Raw genomic sequence first — 20,649 nt, 5'->3', positions numbered from 1 at the left:
TATGAATATGCTTATGAAAATGACAAACCCCTAACAAATTAGCCATTGTGCCTCGGGCATAGACACAATGCTTTAAGAAGTTTGATTGTAAAAGAAAATTAAAATTTGCAATTCTAGAATAAACAATAACAATTACTCCTGACTAAAGGAAATCGGGATAATGTCTTCAGTCTTCCAATTGTTGAGTCCGTCACCAATTGTTGGGAAAATCCAGCTATCCAAGTCGCAATCACTATCAGCATCTTCCATAGCATTAATCTGATTTTTGACTATCTTTCCAGAGTTAAACCCCAGGCCAGCTTTATCAGACTTGTACGGTACATTGATCAATTGACCCCAACCAGCACGATCACCATTTTCAATCGCGGCTTGAGCATCTTTCAGAGAGATCATGACAGGGGGAGCACGAACAACCTTGGGCACAAGGGGAGTTGGCTTAAGGACAGGACTGGGTGGAGGAACCACTTCAAATGACTGAGAAGGAGTCTCAAAAAAATTCACCATCCATCTCGACGTATTTGAAGGCTTGCACACTACTGACAATATACTCTTCTTCTCCACATACAGTGACAACCATGCCTGCTATTGGATACTTCAGCTTTTGATGAAGCGACGAAGCTACCGCACCTGCCCCATGGATCCAAGGGCGCCCCAACAAGCAGGAGTAGGCGGGACGAATGTCCATCACGTGAAAGGTAGTGTTGAAGACTTGAGGTCCTATCTTGATAGGGAGAACCACTTCACCATAGACAACACTCTTCGCACCATCGTAAGCACGCACCACAACATCACTAGGTTTCAGTTCAATGCCTTTGTAGTCAAATTTATCGAGTACAGCTTTCGGGAGCACATTCAAGGAAGAGCCGTTGTCGATCAACACGTGAGCCAGGGTGATCCCCTCACACTCGATGGAGATATGCAGAGCTTTATTGTGATTCTTTCCTGCTGGCGTCAGGTCAGCATCGGAAAAGCCTAGGCCATTGTCAACAGTCAAATTAGCAACATAATGTTCGAATTGATCGACGGATGTTTCTTGAGGCACATGAGCGGTCTTCAAGAATTTCATCAATGCATTGGCATGGGATTCAGAGGATAATAACAAGGACAACATTGAGATTTTAGACGGAGTATGCCCCAATTGTTCCACTACATCAAAATCGCTCTTACGGATGATTTTCAGCATCTCTTCCATTTCCTGTTTGGCAACATCTTCAGAAGTAACTTCGACCGATGTCTCTGACTGAGGAGGATTGACTGGTCTTTTTCCTCGAATTTCGGGAGCGGGAGGTGAGATTTCTGGGGAGTAGATCCTTCCACTTCGAGTAACTTTACTAGTCCCCACAATATCATTAGGATTAGCAGAACTACCAACTTGCTTTATGCCATGGATGTAAACGTCGCCTCCATAGTTCCACGGAATAGCTTTGCTGGAGGAATATGGCACGGGGCCAGGTGCGGTAATAATCAGGGGAGCCACTTTGGGCTCAGCGGTAATCTTCACAGGCACTCTAGTAGCGGTAATCTTCACTGGAGCTTTGGACCTAGCAATCACAGATACCTCTTCAATAGAGTTGTCCACCTTAGGAACCCTTTCAAATAGAATTGTACGATCATCCATCAGCCGTTGAATGCCGTTCTTCAACTTCAAACAATCATTGGGTCGGAGTACACAGAGATCGCAATCTTCAGCACAACCTGGAAATAAACCAGCTTGCAATAAATTCTTCTTAACGATCAGGAGAGGAGATGCTAAATCAGCAACGTCAGTAACGTGAGAATTGTCGTCCACAACATTAACATTCTGGTCATGATTAGGCATAGGTGCTGTGATGACATTGGGGGTCGCCGGAGGATCAAATTCAATTTCTCCAGCGTCGATCATATCCTGAATCTTGTTCTTCAACAACCAGCAATCATTCGTATCATGCCCGGGGCTATCGGAGTGATAGGCACACCTGGCGTTGGGATTATAACGAGGAGAAGTAGTGTTGGGATTTGCAGGAGGGCCTCTGAGGGTAATCAAATTGGCCTTTAACATACTCTGCAGTGCTTGGGTTAAAGTCATATTGATCTTGGTAAACTGTCTTCTCGACGTGTCTTGTCTGTGTTGGAAGTTCTGAGATGGCGGTGCGGCAATTGTAACTGCCCCAACAGTATGGTCACGATTCTTCTTGTTATGCTTCCTCTCACTGTACACAACATTTGATTCATTCTTTCCCTGATAGGACTTTTTGGTGCTTGCAGAAGTAGCTGCCTGTATCTTTCCACTTCGAATGCCGCTTTCAACCCGTTCACCTGTCAAGATAAGTTCAGTGAAACCTGACGAGGAACTTCCCAGTAGATGGCTGTAGAATGGGCCAGTCAGTGTACCCATGAACATGTCCACTAACTCTCGATCAGTCATAGGGGGTTTGACTCTGCCAGCCAAATCTCTCCACTTTTGAGCATATTCTTTGAAACTTTCTTTAGAGCCCATAGTCATATTTTGTAGCTGTAGCCGAGTAGGCGCTAACTCAGAATTATACTGGTAGTGCTTGTAGAAAGCTGTTGCTAAATCAGTCCATGTGCGGATGTTAGAGCTCTCAAGCTGATAATACCACTCTAACTGTGTGCCAGACAGACTCTCTTGGAAGAAATGGATCCACAGTTTCTTATCAGTAGTGTGCGGCTGAATCTTTCTCACATAAGCCCTTAGATGCATCTGAGGACAAGAGGCACCATCATACTTAGTGAAAATGGGAACCTTGAATTTGCGGGGAATGACCACATCAGAGACCAGACCCAAGTTTTCGAAATCCAGACCGGGCACTTTCTGCCCCTCCATAGCTAGCATACGTTCTTCCAGCAACTTGTACTTATCATCCTTCGGAGAGTACTGTTCATGTTCATAATCTTCATCGTCGTCCTCAGAATTGACGAGATTAGGATTCTCATCTTCCGAATCATTCTCGGTCTCTTCTTCTGAATCCTTCGGAATTCTAATCTTGACTCCTGTAACCTGTCCCTTAAGCCTTCTCCCCGGGTTGATGTAACCCACAGGTTTCTGGTCCTTCTTCTTCTCCATCAAAAGAGCTTTCAGTTCTTCCTGCCCCTTAGATAAGCTCAGCATCATTTCCTGGAATTGAGCATTCTGGGCCTGGAGATCTTTGACAGTTTGTTCGAGAGCCATTGTTCAATCTGTTTGAATCTGCTGGAATCTGTTTGATAGGAAAATCGTGAGAACACTGATCCTTTAGAATACCTGTTATGCGATGCAATGCAATGTATGAAATGTTTTCAAGGACTTTCGGGATTTAACTTTGCATAAACTAACAAAAAGAGCTTTTTTTTTTTTCTCTTTTGTTTTTGCTTTTGTTTTTGTTTTTTCTGTTGTTTTTTTTAGCAGAGTTAAATCCCTAAATCCTTGAAATGGTTAGTACAATGCCATGATGTTATGATGTTATGTTGTTATGATGTCATGTTGTTAGATAAATAACAAGCACAAGCAAGTCACACAACAATCATTCCTAGGTTTTAAGGCTTGCGTGAGTTCCATAGGTAAATACCCTCCCCACTGAAGTTTGGTTGGTTCAACCTGTCTTAGAATAGTAACCGGGTTCTAGAAGGATCTCAAATCATTGACCTTTCCTTAAGTCCACTTCAGTGCAACACCAAGTGGTTGACCGAAGCTTCCCTAAAGTCCAATCTCAAAGAGTGTAGTATCGAGTCTCAACCAACTCCAGTCGGAACCGAAGCCAGTTATCTCACTACTTTCTAATGGCCAGGATGAGTCAATTAGGGTTCTAAAGGTCTGGTTAATGCTTTTATGACACCACGCGAATGCCAAATATTTCCTCAACTAACATGAGGAACATCAGGACATCCAAAGTGCCACATTAACCGTAGCCATCATTTTGACCATTCCAGTATACGTCGGACAGTCGCGATGATCTCTTGCTACTTACCTAAGGTACACTAGATCCGGGTGTAGGATCTTTCACTCAAGCATAACATACCCAAGCAATCCCTTAAAAATAAATCAGACAAATTGAATAAGTGATCTTGTTTTTAAGGTAACCTCTCTTTTTAAATATTTAGGGTCCCCAGCAGAGTCGCCAGTTCTGTCATACGGTGAACTGGACTTTTTGTGGTTTTAATCGCAATGTCGCGGTTAGCAAGAGTCGCCACCGACTTTTCTTTTATCCAATAAGGAAAGGTGGAAAAGAACAGGAAAGACCTTAATTTAGATTTTGGGTTCGGGAGGTACATTATACAAAGGGAAGGTGTTAGCACCCTTTGTATCCATGGTTATCCATGGGCTCTTAATTGCTCGATCACTTATATTATTTTTGTCTAAAAAAGTGTTTGTGAATTGTTTGGAAAATTGTTTTGAAAAGAGAATTTAACTTTGTAATGATTCTTGTATGAATGTATACAAAGTGGTTATCCCGTTTTAGTTTTGAAAATTGTTTAGAAAAATATAACTCGGTAATGATTCTAGTATGAATGTATACCAAGTGGTGATTTTCTGAAGGTATTTTGAAAGGTGTGAGGTGTGAAAAAATGTTTTAGGTTGTGAGCCAGCAATTAAGAGTTATACCGACCCAAGGTCTTTATGAGTATTTCCTATCCTTATGAGGGTAAAACTGTCCTTATTATTGAGAAATAAGTAGTTTTATCCTTTGGATGTAAAAGGGTCATCGTAGGGTCATCGATTGGTCATTGAAGGCAACAGTTACGAGGATACCTTAGCATTCGAAGGGACTATCATCTTTTAACCGTAGGCAACATCGGGGGGTCATCGAGGGACAAAGTTGTATATTCGAAGGCAACATCCGAGGGACTATAATTTATTTTATGATGATTTAACCGAAGGGTCTTTGCTAAGGGTATCCCCACGTTCGCGGGACATGACCGTAATATCGTAATCGTAAGGCAACAAAGAGAGGTCCAAGATCACTTATTCAAAGGCAAAGTTTTACAATTAATTATATAATTAGGATGAAACTCCACATTAAAATTATTAAAAATAATATATTAAAAAATTAATACATTAGAAATTAATACATTAAAAATTAATTTAGGGTGAAACTCCACAAGGGTATCCCACAAATAAAGTGGAATACCTAGCCAATAACCTTTTCCTGGGATATGTGAACCTTTACGAAACTCAAAAAAAGAAACATGTCAGAACACCAAATCAGGGTGCAATCGAAGATTACACCGGAGAAATATCACAACAATAAATAGGATAGGATGAATAATGCATGGCTATGATAAAAACATAAAAAAAAACAGACTAGAAGAATCAGGTACTGTCTCGTTCGCCTCTGCCTCGCCTAGCGAAGGCCACGGATTTTGAATTTGAAAACAGCCCCATGTTAGGAACTTTGAATTTTATGGCATTTTATCACAGGAATAACATGGTCAAACATTCAGGGTATTCAGGCGTATTTAGATTCCCATACGAAAGCAAATTATATATCAACATTTAATCATGATACATTATATATGTAGATATGGCCAATTGAAAGTATAAACAATAGAGATACGCAAACCTGTTTGCCAATTCAAGATTGAAGGGATTGACCACTTGTAGTATCGGAATAAGTTAGGCAGCGGGAATTGGACGGCGATGGCTTCGGTGCAGATGGGCTGCCTTCAGGGTTTCTTTACTCTGAATTCTCCGGGTAGGCAGGGTTCCTATGCCAAAGTTTCTATCCGTCCTTCTCTGTTCTCTCTCTTTCTTTTTCCTCGAGGTTTTGTTCCAAGGAAACCTCAGAGTGTTTTGCTTCTCTTCCTTCTTTCTCCAGTAAATCTCCCAGTGTAAACTCCAAGTCTGACTCCCCCTACTGAAACTTCAGTATTTATAGACTAATTTCGTGGGTAATGGGCTTGGAATGAGGGAGACCCAAGTCCAAAATAATTTGTTATATTTTATTTATTTATTTATTTTAATTATTTAATTAATTAATTAATTAATTAATTAATTAATTAATTAATTAAAAAAAAAATTCTCTTTTTTTTCGTTTTTTTTTTTCGTTTTTTTTTTTTTTTTTTTTTTTTTTTTTTTTTAGGAAAAATGATGGGTAATTTTTGGGGTATGACATATCCCATATCAGAACAAGATATAATTATACTCCATCTTACAAGAAAGTGTGGATTGCGAGGACAAAGGCTATTGAACAGGTATTCGGCAACTAGGAGGATTCATACAAAGAATTGCCACGGTTTTTATGGGCACTAAAAACATATGTCCCAGGAACTGTGGCAATTATGGAGACGTTTCCAGCAATGACGCCGGACAGAACCTGTGTTACATGTAATAGAATCTTTCACCGTCTCTTTTGGGCGTTTGACTCATGCATCAAAGGTTTTGCATTCTGCAAACCTATTATTCAAATTGATGGCACTTGGTTATACGGCAAATACAATGGTACTTTGCTTATGGAGGTTGCACAAGACGGCAACAACAATGTCTTTCCCATTTCCTTTGCTCTGGTTGAAGGTGAAACGGCTGGTGGTTGGGGTTTCTTTCTTCGACATCTCATAACGCATGTGGCTCCACAAGTCAATCTCTGTTTGATTTCTGATAGACATGCTGCCATTGAGAGTGCCTACAACAACCATGACAACGGATGGGATGATCCCCCTTCTACCCATGTCTATTGCATTAGACATATTGCACAAAACTTCATGCGTGCAATAAAAGATAAGAATCTTCGCAAGAAGGTGGTGAATGTTGGGTATGCTCTAACTCAGCGGTCATTTCAATATTATCGTGATGAAATTAGACTGTTTGATGAAGACGCGGGAAGATGGCTGAACAACATATCAGTAGAGCAGTGGACAAGGGCATTTGACGGAGGTTGTTGATGGGGCCACATGACAACAAACCTTGTGGAATGCATGAACGGGGTATTCAAAGGCATTAGAAATCTGCCAATAACCGCCTTGGTCAGATCAACCTATTATAGGTTGGCTTCTACGTTCGTAATCAGAGGTGAAAGATGGAGTGCGGTGTTAATGTCTGGGCAAGTATTCAATGATTGTTGCATGAAAGTCATGAAAGAGGAGAGCATCAAAGCTAGCACACACACTGTAGCAGTCCTTGACCGTCATAGGCAAAATTTCAACGTCCAGGAAACAATGGACCACAACGAGGGGAGACTAAATTTAGCCTATGCTGTCAAACTAAACAGAAGTTGGTGAGACTGTGGAAAATTTCAGAACTTCCGCATTTCTTGCTCCCATGTTATTGCAGCATGCGCATATACTCTCCAAGACGATTGTAGCCATTTATCTGATGTGTACAAGGTCGTCATTGTAACACCCTTCTAAAATACCCCAATAATAATTAAAACAACAAATATAAATCAGAGTAGATATGCAATTTCAGGGTGTCACACTTGACACTTCACACCATTCACCAAAATAGTTTGTCATGCTCATTTAATAATCAAAATAAAATATTGCACAATTCGCAGCGGATATGCAAACCATGTAACACATTACATGTAAAATTATTCAACAACCAAATGAAAACAAGGTAAAACATCCCGTCCCCATGTTACATATACCAGAGCATGACCCACTAAGGAACTACACTAGACTTCAAGCACTAGCTTCTACTCAATCACTGCTCGTTACCTGAAACATAGTTTTAAGGGTGAGTTCCTCGATCGATATAATAAGCATTATAAAATATCATGTAATGCTAAGTAATTTAACACATTTCATCACCCAAATCAGATCACACATTCAGCAACGGCAACATCAACTCAAAATCATAATCATACTCAACCCAACACAAAACACACGTATAATATTGGAATACATCCATTCATATTATACGCCATACATACATTATGCAATGAGACTCCATGCATGCGGTACCGACTATTCGTGAACACATAGTTCAACCTCACCGATCAAACCCAGATACGGCTACCAAGCTCACTAGTCCCACTCATTTGAGACCTAGTGACTCACTCACTAATTCCTCACCATGGGAATTAGCTACCACCATAAAGGCCATGCTATGCACGCTAAATCACCTAGCATGCAAACATCAACAACAATCCACGACAACTCACTCACTAATTCCTCACCATGGGAATTAGCTACCACCATAAAGGCCATGCTATACACGCTAAATCACCTAGCATGCAACATCAACAACAATCCACAATGGACATATGCTCACACTCTAAGTCATAAACAGTCCATCCACAATTGCATACATAATAGATATATTCACAGCATTATGCATACCATCATACATCATCAGCATATTTATCACAGAAGCATATCATGTCATGCCAAATAATAAATCACAGTATTAGCACACTCTACTAATACCTATACTGCTCAAACAACGGGAAATGATCCCTACTATATCATACACCAATATAGGTCAAACGTCAAATGTGTACACAATATTTGAATATCAATTTTCCACTTTCCAAACAGTGTTAACCGGTTAACGCCCTGGGTTAACCGGTTAACACAACACAGAACACGCTTTCTGGCAATTTTAACAGTGTTAACCGGTTAACGCCCTGGGTTAACCGGTTAACGCAAGACAGACAGCAATTTCTCATAATTCATAACAGTGTTAACCGGTTAACACCCTGGGTTAACCGGTTAACGCAAGACAGAAAGCTGTTCCTGCGCTAACACAAACAGAATGCAGAATCCCCCGCATTTTTCGCCGTCGGAGGACTTCCGGACCTCCGATTTCAATTCCGTAAAAAGTTACACGTCCAGAAATTTATGATTCACCCACATATAGATTCAATTACAGTTTTAACATAACTTATTCATCACAATTTGCAACATTCATCATCCAAATTAGGGTCAATTCAATGGCTTATTACTACCCATTACATGTTAACCCATAATACCCATTAAACGACGATAAACCCCCCCTTACTTGGATTAATCCGGCAATTCCTTTAGCTTCAAGCTTTTCCCTTCTTCAACCCTTGTTCTCTTGCTCTTCCTCCTTGCCCTTTTCTCACTTTCTGTCGCTTCTCTGGTTTTCACGTGAAAAACCCTTTTTACCAAATGGAACCTTTATATATATTCCAACTTTATTATTCCAATAATAATAATCCAATAATATTCCAATTATTTAATTAAATTAATAAATATACTATTAACTTAAATTAAATAATTATCATATTTTATCGGGGTGTTACAACTCTCCCCCACTAAAAGAGTTTTCGTCCTCGAAAACATACCTCAAGCGAATAACTCTGGATAAGACTCCTTCATCTGATTCTCAAGTTCCCAAGTCACATTGCCACCTGCTGGTCCTCCCCAAGCTACCTTTACCAAAGAAATTTCTTTACCCCGCAACTGCTTCAACTCTCGATCCTCGATCCTCATAGGTGATGTTTCAACAGTCAGGTTATCTCTCACCTGTACATCATCTACTTGGACCACATGCGACGGATCAGGAATGTACCTCCTCAACTGAGACACATGAAAAACCTCATGCAAATTCGCAAGTGACGGCGGTAAAGCGATACGATAGGCTACCTCCCATATCCTCTCCAAAATTTGATAAGGACCAATAAATCGAGGTGTCAACTTCTTCGACTTCAAAGCTCGACCAACCCCAGTTATCGGAGTAACACAAAGAAACACATGATCTCCCTCTTGAAACTCAAGTGACTTCCTCCTCTTGTCGTGATAACTCTTCTGACGACTCTGAGCAATCCTCATCTTCTCCTGAATCATCTTAATCTTTTTCGTAGTTTGTTGAACGATCTCCGGTCCAACCACAGCACTCTCACCGGACTCATACCAACATAAAGGTGTCCGACATCTCCTACCATACAAAGCTTCAAACAGTGCCATACCAATGCTCGAATGAAAACTATTGTTGTAGGTAAACTCAATCAAAGGTAAATAACAATCCCAAGCACCTCCCTTTTCCAAAACACAAGCCCTCAAAAGATCCTCCAGTGACTGAATCGTCCTCTCAGTCTGACCATCAGTCTGCGGATGATATGCGGAACTCAATCTCAGCTTAGTTCCCAAAGCCCTCTGCAAACCTTCCCAGAACTTCGATGTAAATCTAGGATCTCTGTCCGAAACAATACTCGACGGAATACCATGCAAACTTACAATTTTCTCAATATACAACTCAGCTAATCTCTCTAACGGATAATCCATTCTGATCGGAATGAAATGAGCCGATTTTGTCAATCTGTCAACAATCACCCAAATAGCTTCAAAATTCTTAATTGTCCTCGGTAAACCAGAAACAAAATCCATACTGATACTATCCCACTTCCACTCTGGAATAGCCAACGGTTGCATTAGCCCAGACGGCTTCTGATGCTCAATCTTTGACTTCTGACAAGTCAAACAAGAATAAACAAAACTCGCAATTTCTCTTTTCATTCCCGGCCACCAAAATAACTTTTTCAAATCATGATACATCTTCGTAGCCCCAGGATGAATACTCAGGCCACTACGATGTCCTTCCTCAAGAATACTCTTCTTAAGTTCGGTAACATCCGGAATACACACCCGATTACCAAATTTCAAAACACCATTCTCATCAACTCTGAATTCACCACCTTGACCTTGATTCACTAGAGTCAACTTATCAACCAAAAGCACGTCGGATTTCTGACCCTCTCTAATCTCACCCAGAATACCACTCGTTAACTTCAACATTCCCAATTTAACACTATTGTGAGTACTCTCACACACCAAACTCAAGTCTCTGAACTGCTCAATTAAATCCAATTCCTTAACCATTAACATAGACATATGCAATGATTTCCGACTCAATGCATCAGCCACTACGTTTGCTTTACCCGGATGGTAATTCAAACCAAAGTCATAATCCTTCAGAAACTCTAACCATCTCCTCTGTCTCATATTCAGCTCTTTCTGATCAAACAAATACTTTAAACTTTTATGGTCACTGAAAACCTCAAATCTTGACCCGTACAAGTAATGCCTCCATAACTTCAGAACAAATACCACAAATGCCAACTCTAAATCGTGTGTCGGATAGTTCCTCTCATGAACCTTCAGTTGTCTCGAAGCATAAGCTACAACCTGCTTATTCTGCATCAAAACACCACCTAAACCCAACAATGAAGCATCACAGTAAACCTCAAATGGTTCCGATGGACTTGGTAATATCAGAATAGGAGCAGTAGTTAACCTCCTCTTTAACTCTTGGAAACCTTCTTCACATTTTGAGTCCCAAACAAACGCTTGCCCCTTTCTAGTCAACATCGCCAACGGTAACGCCAACTTAGAAAATCCCTCAATGAATTTCCTATAATAACCTGCAAGTCCAAGAAAACTCCTTATCTCAGAAACTGACTTCGGAGCTTCCCACTTAGATACCGCTTCTATCTTAGAAGGATCAACAGCAACACCACCTCTTGAAACCACATGACCAAGAAAACTAACCTCTTCTAACCAAAATTCACACTTGGACAGTTTAGCAAATAACTTCTTTTCTCGTAGAACTTCTAAAACCATTCTCAACTGTTCAGCATGCTCTTCTTCAGATTTCGAATACACCAAAATATCGTCAATAAACACCACAACAAACTTGTCTAGGTACGGATGGAAAATCCTATTCATATACTCCATAAATACCCCAGGCGCATTAGTCACACCAAAAGGCATTACAGAATACTCATAATGTCCATACCTTGTTCTGAAAGCAGTCTTCTGAATATCCTCAGTTTTCACACGTATCTGATGATACCCTGATCTCAAATCTATTTTGCTGAACACACTCGCCCCAACCAACTGATCCATCAAATCATCAATCCTCAGCAAAGGATACCGATTCTTGATCGTCACTTTATTCAGTTGCCTGTAGTCCACACACAACCTCATAGTACCTTCTTTCTTCTTAACCAATAACACTGGTGCGCCCCACGGTGACACACTCGGACGAATAAATTTCTTATCCAACAGATCTTCCAGCTGACTCTTCAATTCAGTTAACTCAACAGCAGACATACGGTACGGAGCCATCGATATCGGCCTAGTACCAGGTACCAAATCAATCGAGAACTCAACTTCACGCTCTGGTGGTAATTCATTCACTTCTTCAGGAAACACATCAGGAAAATCACACACCACGGCTAGATCGCAAATTGCCAGTTTATCTTTAGCCTCCAAAGTCGCTAACAGCATAAACAACTCTGCCCCCTCTGCTACTGCCTCATTCACCTGCCTTGCGGATAGAAACAAACTCTTTCCTTCCTCAATCTCAGGAAAGATCACAGTCTTATCAAAACAGTTGATATAAACTCGGTTAAACACCAACCAGTTCATACCCAGGATAACATCAATCTGCACTAGTGGAAGACACACGAGGTCCATCCCAAAGTCTCTACCAAAAATATTCAAAGGGCAATTTAAACAAACTGAAGTAGTAGTCACTGAACCCTTCGCAGGAGTATCAATCACCATACTCTCATGCATCTCAGATATCTCTAATTTAAGTTTCACAGCACAATCCAAAGATATAAAGGAATGAGTCGCACCTGTGTCAATAATAGCTACAAGAGGAAAGCCATTAATATAACACGTACCTCGGATCATACGATCATCTGCAGAAGTCTCAGAACCCGATAAAGCAAAGACCTTGCCTCCCGACTGGTTCTCTTTCTTCGGCTTAGGACACTGTGGACTGATATGACCCACCTCTCCACAGTTGAAACAAGTCATAGTCTTCAACCGGCATTCTGCAGCCAAGTGACCACCTTTGCCACACTTGAAACACTTCTTCTCAGTACTGGTACACTCATGGATACGATGTTCAGCCTGACCACATCTGTAACACTTAGCAGGGGCACTGGAGTCTCCCCCACTAGGTCTCTTCATCCCACTCTGTCTCTGGAAACCTTTGCCAGCTGCATACGGTTTCCCACGATCATTCTGATTCTTGCCTTTCCTTTCAACCCTCTGCTGATAGTTCTCCGCTCTGGCCTTGGTATCCTGTTCAAAAATCCTGCAACAGTCAACCAAGTCAGAAAACACTCTAATCCGCTGATACCCAATAGCCTGCTTGATCTCGGGACGTAACCCGTTCTCAAACTTCACACATTTTGAAAATTCCCCAGTAGCCTCATCATAGGGAGTGTAATACTTCGACAGCTCTGTGAACTTAGCAGCATACTCAGTAACAGACCGGTTGCCCTGCTTCAATTCTAAGAACTCCATATCTTTCTTTCCTCTGACATCCTCTGGAAAGTACTTCCTCAGGAATCTCTCTCTGAACACCGCCCAAGTGATCTCAGCACTCCCAGCAGCTTCCAACTCAGTGCGGGCAGCAACCCACCAATCGTCTGCTTCCTCTGACAGCATATGCGTACCGAACCTGACCTTCTGGTTATCGGCACACTCAGTCACTCGGAAGATCCTCTCGATCTCCTTCAACCACTTCTGAGCACTATCTGGATCGTATGCTCCCTTGAACATTGGAGGATTGTTCTTCTGGAACTCACTCAGTTGACGAGCAGCTCCCAGTCCCACAACATTCGGATTCCCTCCAAGTACTCCAGCTAGCATACCCAGAGCCTCAGCAATCGCAGCATCGTCTCTACCTCTTCCAGCCATCTCTATTTTGAAAACCCAACAAGCTAAAACAATAAGTACTGATAGGGTTACACAACACCTATCACGTACAGGGAAACAGAATAATTACGACTCGACTCGACCGACTATGCTCTGATACCACTAATGTAACACCCTTCTAAAATACCCCAATAATAATTAAAACAACAAATATAAATCAGAGTAGATATGCAATTTCAGGGTGTCACACTTGACACTTCACACCATTCACCAAAATAGTTTGTCATGCTCATTTAATAATCAAAATAAAATATTGCACAATTCGCAGCGGATATGCAAACCATGTAACACATTACATGTAAAATTATTCAACAACCAAATGAAAACAAGGTAAAACATCTCGTCCCCATGTTACATATACCAGAGCATGACCCACTAAGGAACTACACTAGACTTCAAGCACTAGCTTCTACTCAATCACTGCTCGTTACCTGAAACATAGTTGTAAGGGTGAGTTCCTCGATCGATATAATAAGCATTATAAAATATCATGTAATGCTAAGTAATTTAACACATTTCATCACCCAAATCAGATCACACATTCAGCAACGGCAACATCAACTCAAAATCATAATCATACTCAATCCAACACAAAACACACGTATAATATTGGAATACATCCATTCATATTATACGCCATACATACATTATGCAATGAGACTCCATGCATGCGATACCGACTATTCGTGAACACATAGTTCAACCTCACCGATCAAACCCAGATACGGCTACCAAGCTCACTAGTCCCACTCATTTGAGACCTAGTGACTCACTCACTAATTCCTCACCATGAGAATTAGCTACCACCATAAAGGCCATGCTATGCACGCTAAATCACCTAGCATGCAAACATCAACAACAATCCACAACAACTCACTCACTAATTCCTCACCATGGGAATTAGCTACCACCATAAAGGCCATGCTATACACGCTAAATCACCTAGCATGCAACATCAACAACAATCCACAATGGACATATGCTCACACTCTAAGTCATAAACAGTCCATCCACAATTGCATACATAATAGATATATTCACAGCATTATGCATACCATCATACATCATCAGCATATTTATCACAGAAGCATATCATGTCATGCCAAATAATAAATCACAGTATTAGCACACTCTACTAATACCTATACTGCTCAAACAACGGGAAATGATCCCTACTATATCATACACCAATATAGGTCAAACGTCAAATGTGTACACAATATTTGAATATCAATTTTCCACTTTCCAAACAGTGTTAACCGGTTAACGCCCTGGGTTAACCGGTTAACGCAACACAGAACACGCTTTCTGGCAATTTTAACAGTGTTAACCGGTTAACGCCCTGGGTTAACCGGTTAACGCAAGACAGACAGCAATTTCTCATAATTCATAACAGTGTTAACCGGTTAACACCCTGGGTTAACCGGTTAACGCAAGACAGAAAGCTGTTCCTGCGCTAACACAAACAGAATGCAGAATCCCCCGCATTTTTCGCCGTCGGAGGACTTCCGGACCTCCGATTTCAATTCCGTAAAAAGCTACACGTCCAGAAATTTACGATTCACCCACATATAGATTCAATTACAGTTTTAACATAACTTATTCATCACAATTTGCAACATTCATCATCCAAATTAGGGTCAATTCAATGGCTTATTACTACCCATTACATGTTAACCCATAATACCCATTAAACGACGATAAACCCCCCCTTACCTGGGTTAATCCGGCAATTCCTTTAGCTTCAAGCTTTTCCCTTCTTCAACCCTTGTTCTCTTGCTCTTCCTCCTTGCCCTTTTCTCACTTTCTGTCGCTTCTCTGGTTTTCACGTGAAAAACCCTTTTTACCAAATGGAACCTTTATATATATTCCAACTTTATTATTCCAATAATAATAATCCAATAATATTCCAATTATTTAATTAAATTAATAAATATACTATTAACTTAAATTAAATAATTATCATATTTTATCGGGGTGTTACAGTCATCGTCATGAATGTGTATAATAAAAGCTTCCCGGTACTACCAATGGAGGAATATTGGCCTCCATGCGAAGGTGACATAGTTTGGCACAACGACGAGATGCGTAGAAAGAAAAAACGAAGGCCAAACAACACACGTATCATGACAGATATGGATACGACAGATAAAATGATAAGACTATGTAGTATCTGTTATCAACCAGGACATAACAAGAACAACTGTCCCAATCGAGGAGCATCATCTGGGTCATAATCTTTTTGTAACATTGTACTTTTGTAACCTTCAATTTTTATATATCATTAAGTTTTTGTTACAACGAGATTCACAACAAACATTACTACAACATAAGCAAACTGAAAACAAAATATTTCTAACTGATTACAACAATCAAAGTGATGTCATCTCGTCTGAACATCATTTCCCTAGCATCCTTATTAGTTTTCATTCACACCGAACCAAAGATATTGTCGAGTCTCTCAATACTTCTATTTTTTTCCCTTCTGGTGTTTTTCCATCTAACTAACGAGGCAGCTCCCTCTTCAGTTGATCGAAAGTAGTGATGTTCCAGAAGAGCATCAACATCTGAGGTTTGTCTCTCGCATAAATCACATTTCCATAGTGGCGACGAAAACCAAACATGATTTCTAAATGATGAAATGAGATGTGGAAAAATGATTCACACAACACCTTTATTTATAACCAAAAAAGTTGTAAAATACACTGAGGTGTCAATCCAATTGGCGCCTCCTTTGAAGAAATACACATGGACGCCAATTGAATTGATTGCACCATGTGCCCTAGCTAATCCAATTAGCACCTACACTCTATTTTTAAGAGGAGGCGCCAATTGGATTGGCGCTTTCTCCTAAAAGTGGGGGTACTTTGAGAATTTTTTTGAAAACAGAATTATTTTGAGAATTTTCTTAAAAAATTGAATTATTTTGGTAAAATTTTCTAAAGATACTACAAGTACAAGAATATTGGTTTAAAAGGAAAAAAAAAAAGATACACAGGACAATCTTAATGAGAGATAAGAGCTTTACCTCACCACAATTTTAATTAATATTTTATTGAAAATTAAAAATAACATCTAATATAAGATTAAAAAATTACTCATAAGATACAAATTCAAAATATACACATAGTATAATCGAATATAATTGAGCATATGTTTAATTATGCAGTGAATAAAGTTAATTTCAAATAAAAATTAATTGAAATAAAATAATTTATAGTTGGATATTATTGAATAGTAAATTTAGTTATATAATATAATATGAATCAAATTTTAAAAAAATTCTATAAAAAAATATAATTTATAAATATCAATAATTTATTTGCATTAATACATAAATACAAATAAATATTATCCTCAAAAATTAAACCTATTTAACTTACCTAACACATTTCAAATTCGACTAGCATATGCACTCAAGATAAAATCAACTCTACTTAAAAAAAATATATGCTAAAATTAAAATTAAGCACATTTCTCTAAAGTTTAAATTACTATAGTTTTCTCTAAACATAAAAACAATGTCTTAAAACAATTTTTATCAGCTACATCTAGAAAGAAGATTAACAAATTGTATTCAACAATGTTTAAGGTATTAGATTCTTTTAAAGAATTGTGGTGACATATTTAAATTACGTCAGTGTTTTTTTCTTTTAAAATTGTTATCATATTATCACGGTTGGTTAGACCAGTGGTGATATCTTTAAACCTTTTATGAGTTTGAATTTCAGCGCAAGAAAAATCGTGATTTCTTTAATATTTTAGTTGTGTCTTTCGTTTTTATTTATTTTTAAATAAAAATTAAAATTGATATCCCTACGGTTGTTTAACCCAATTATTGTTATATATTTTTCAATTTTTTTAATTTTTAAATGCTTAAAAACTTACTTTTTTTTTTTAATATTTCATTAAGTAAACCACATATCACCATGGTTGGTTTAGATAACCGTGGTGGAATGACTTATTCACTAAAAAGAAACTCAGCTAGCTAACTTGTCTCATCAATTGCATTTTTTCATTTCCTACGCCAAATAAGGGAAAAGAGGGCGCTTATTTTGGCCTATAACAGCGCTTTTAAGCGCCCTCTAAAGTGGCGCTGGCATAGGTAAAGACAGCGCTTTGTTTTCCTGGAGAAAGCGCTGTCTAAAGGGCCACATTATAGTGCGCTTTATGAAAAAAGCGCCCTCTGGAGTGGTCCATAAAGGGACACCTTAGAGGGCGCTTTCTGGAAAAAGCGCCCTCTAAAGTTGTCAATGTAAAGTGTTTAGAGGGCGCTTTCTGGAAAAAGCGCCCTCTAAAGTTGTCAATGTAAAGTGTTCAGAGGGCGCTTATTTTTTTAAAATAACTAACACTTTAGAGGGCGCTTTCTGCAGAAAGCGCCCTCTAAAGTTGTCAATGTAAAGTGTTTAGAGGGCGCTTTCTGGACAAAGCGCCCTCTAAAGTTCTCAATGTAAAGTGTTTAGAGGGCGCTTCCTACAGAAAGCGCCCTCTAAAGTGTTAGTTGTTTTAAAAAAATTTGTTTGAAAAACAGTGGATATTTAATTGGTAACCTGTTCGCATGCTGCAAAAGTGTAAAATTCATATTGATTTCATCCTTTAATCCAATGTTATACACCATTAATCCATTGATATATACAACATGAATCCATTTATATACAACATTAATCCTCCATATATACAACATTAATATATGATTCTTTGATCAACAATATACAACAACATATTCATGATTTAGTAAAAGTACAACAACAATATACAACATATATACAACAACAGCATACAACAACAACATTCCATACATATATGTACAACAATATACAACCTAGCTATATGATTCTTTGATCAACAATGAATTGACACAATTCATCCTTCATTTCATCCAAATGAGCTCTTGAGTAAGATTTGTATTCCTCAAAGTACTACAATTAAGAGAATAAAACATATTCATGATTTAGTAACAAATTAGATGAGTTATCCGATAATATTAAAATAAACCCTAAGTTATTATTCCATACCATTTTTGGGATGTCTATACGATTCAATGCAATGATATCTCTCATAAATCTCAATACAAAAAATCCGCAATCGACCGAATTATTTTGCTGAGGACACTACACAGAAAAACAAACAATATATATATAGTTAATTTCTTACAAACACTATTATAAGCAAAAAAATAAACACTATTATAAGCAAAAATAAGATACTTAATATATACCTGAACTCTGACCCAGGTAATGTCCTTCCTAATGCGGTAATTCTTTTTCGATCTAAATTTTATTATTGCCCTAACAAAATAAAAACGTATATTGAGATCAATCTGACAGACATAATTAAATATAGAAATACACACGAATATTTAGGGGAATTTCACTTACGTGTCAACCGTCTTCTTCAAACCCGGATATTTACTCCAATCACCCGATAACGAATCGAGATAATACACTATTAGTCTCGAAAGATCCATAGCAACCAACACCCAGTGACCACTGTAAAATAAAACAAAAATTTAGATGAATGAAAATTTTCTACGTAAAAGATATACATAGATTAGAATGAAATTATTAGAAAGAAAATCTAACCCGTTGCCAGAATTAAACGGTAAAAAATACAAACTGCGTGTAGTATTATCGCCGGCCGCCATGAATCTATCGACTAGATCATTCTTTACGGATGTTGGATTTTTCGATATTAACGTTGCGTTGACACGGGAAGCAGCAATAAAATTGAAACGGTTACACAATTCAGTTCCCCGCATCAATTTGTCATACATATACCTTAAATAGAAACATAATAAATATTAGACTACTCATTGAAATGTGTAAATAAATTGTTCAACTAAGTAAATTATAGATTGATCGGAGTACCATATGTATGTATGAATGATAGCGATGCCCAATTCGTCGTGCTCAAAAAGTTGTTGCATGTCCTCCTTTCCAATTATTTCGAAATGAGCTTTTCCGAAAACACCTTCATCAAAATCTATACTACGAATGGACCCGTCCATAATATCGGACTCTTCCACCATTTTCTCAAGACGCATCATAATTTGAGATTTTGTCCCGGCCGTCGTTGGAATATCCTTCGTTGGAATATCCTTCGTTGGAATATCCTTACCATCGCTTTTCAACTTTCGACCGGGAACCTAAAAATTCATATAAAATAAATCATTACTTTTTGTGATGCAAAAGAATCGTTGTGTATATAATTCAATGGGTATATATATTTGTACCTCTTTTTGAGATGCAACCGACTCAATGCGTCTTGAAATCCCTTTACCAGCTTTAGGGGTGGGTCTTGTAGGAGTCTAACATTACCATGTAATAAGGATTGATTAAATATCATAATTGTAGCTGAATTTAAATGTGAATACTAAATATTCATAATCATTTAGAACATATATACCTCGGCATCAGGGAAAATTAGATCTGACGGCCAACCAACAAAGGATCCGACTGCATCTCGCATCAACGTTGTCTCTGAAACAACGTCGGGTAATGGTAGACGGGCGTCCGTATCTAATACGAGGTCAACCGAAACTTTCATAAATCCCACCGGGAGGGGATTATGGTGAAGTAATTCACCCGAAGTATTGTGCACTTTTCCCTTGCCAACCATGCGATAAGTTGGTGACGATAGATACAGCTGACAAGGTGAAATGCCCTAAACCAATAATAAATGTTATTGTTAACTTGTATATGTGTCAAGTAAAAAAGTGCTATTTTAATTTCATAATAACATATATAATTACCTCGGGAAATTTCGGTTGATGATTGATACTAGCTCGGTCACTAGTATCTTTTGCCTCGGAAGCGCACCTTTCCTCTCTATACCTTGCATTCTCGTTTTGCAGTTGGAGTACTTGTGCCCTTAACTCCGCCAAGGTCTCCATCACCTCTTTGTTGGTAGGATTTTTTGTTTTTGTTTTTTTATAAAATGACGACGGAGTCACACCAAAACCCTTACCCCTCACACGACCGGAATACTCAGGAACATTTAGTACTCGACTAAGTACGCTCCTGCAATCCTGGACCT

This window comes from Lathyrus oleraceus, chromosome 5, assembly GCF_024323335.1.
Source record: "Lathyrus oleraceus cultivar Zhongwan6 chromosome 5, CAAS_Psat_ZW6_1.0, whole genome shotgun sequence".
Lineage (NCBI taxonomy): Eukaryota > Viridiplantae > Streptophyta > Magnoliopsida > Fabales > Fabaceae > Lathyrus > Lathyrus oleraceus.
This window is presented reverse-complemented; position numbering follows the sequence as displayed.